The sequence below is a fragment of the Neophocaena asiaeorientalis genome, unplaced genomic scaffold (genome assembly GCF_003031525.2).
Source record: "Neophocaena asiaeorientalis asiaeorientalis breed wild unplaced genomic scaffold, Neophocaena_asiaeorientalis_V1.1 scaffold65, whole genome shotgun sequence".
NCBI lineage: Eukaryota > Metazoa > Chordata > Mammalia > Artiodactyla > Phocoenidae > Neophocaena > Neophocaena asiaeorientalis.
Window position 1 is genome coordinate 6460102 of NW_020173215.1, and position 1892 is coordinate 6461993.

Sequence of the window (1892 nt, forward strand, 5' to 3'; positions counted from 1 at the left end):
TAGGAAGGGGGAAGGGTAAGCTGTGACAAAGCGAGAGAGTGGCATGGACATATATACACTACCAAACGTAAAATAGATAGCTAGTGGGAAGCAGCCGCATAGCACAGGGAGATCACCTCGGTGCTTTGGGACCGCCTAGAGGGGTGGGAGGGTGGGAGGGAGGGAGACGCAAGAGGGAAGTGATATGGGAACATATGTATATGTATAACTGATTCACTTTGTTATAAAACAGAAACTAACACACCATTGTAAACCAATTATACTCCAATAAAGATGTAAAAAAAAAAATTGGAGGAAGATGGAATTATGAAGTTGCGTGAAAAATGGCAGAAGGTAGTAGAACAAAACGGTGAATATGTTGTTCAATAACGTTCCTGGTGAAAATAAAAAATGTCTTTTATTTTTACTTAAAAACTGAAGGAATGGGACTTCCCTGGTGGCACAGTGGTTGGGAGTCCGCCTGCCAATGCAGGAGACACGGGTTCGGTCCCTGGTCCGGGAATATCCCACATGCCCCGGAGCAACTAAGCCCTTGTGCCACAACTGCTGAGCCTGCGCTCTAGAGCCCAAGAGCCACAGCTACTGAAGCCCGTGCGCCTGGAGCCTGTGCTCCGCAGCAAGAGAGGCCATGGTGATGAGACGCCTGTGCACCACAATGAGGAGTAGCTCCCACTCGCCGCAGCTAGAGAAAGCCTGCGTGCAGCAACGAAGACCCAATGCAGCCAAAAATAAAATAAATAAAATAAATTTATTTTAAAAAAAAAGAACAAAGGAACTTTTTGGTCAGCCCAATAATATGCTTAAGATCCTTTCTTTTTGTGAATCTATTGTAAGGTTTTGATTGGTGATTACTCTGGATTTCAAGAATGCCGACCCATAACGATATCTGCTTGCTTTACACTGATAGTCATACAAGTTAAACACATTCTAAAATATCTACATTTTTGTACTCCCCTCCCTCATATTTTTTTTTATTTTAATGTCCTATTTTACGTTTTCATGATTATCTTTTAGTGCTACTTGTAGTTAAAATGTTTTACAAAAATTATTTGAGGGCTTCCCTGGTGGTGCAGTGGTTGAGAGTCCGCCTGCCGATGCAGGGGACGCGGGTTCGTGCCCCGGTCCGCGAAGATCCCACATGCCATGGAGCAGCTAGGCCCGTGAGCCATGGACGCTGAACCTGTGCGTCCGGAGCCTGTGCTCCGCAACGGGAGAGGCCACAACAGTGAGAGGCCTGCGTACCACAAAAAATAATAATAATAAAATAAAATAAAATACTTTGGAATAAGCCTGATCAAGGAGGTGAAAGAACTATATGCTGAGAACTATAAAACACTGATGAAGGAAACTGAAGATGATTTAAGCAAATGGAAAGCCATCCCATGCTCTTGGAAGAATTAATATTGTTAAAATGGCCATACTACCCAAAGCAATATACAGATTTAATGTCATCCCTATCAAATTACCCATGACATTTTTCACAGAACTAGAACAAATAATCCTAAAATTTATATGGAACCATAAAAGAACCAGAATTGACAAAGCAATCCTAAGGAAAAAGAACAAAGCAAGAGGCATACCTTTCCCAGACTTCAGACAATACTACAATTAGCTACAGTAATCAAAACAGCATGGTATTGTCAGAAAAAAAGACATATGGATCAATGAAACAGAATAGAGAGCCCAGAAATAAACCTACACACCTACAGTCAATTAATCTTGCCAATTAACAGTCTTGCCAATACAATGGAGAAAAGACAGTCTCTTCAGCAACTGGTGTTGGGAAAGCTGGACAGCCTCATGTAAATCAATGAAATTAGAACACTCCCTCACACCATATATAAAAATAAACTCAAAATGGTTTGAAGACTTAAATATAAGTCGTAACACCA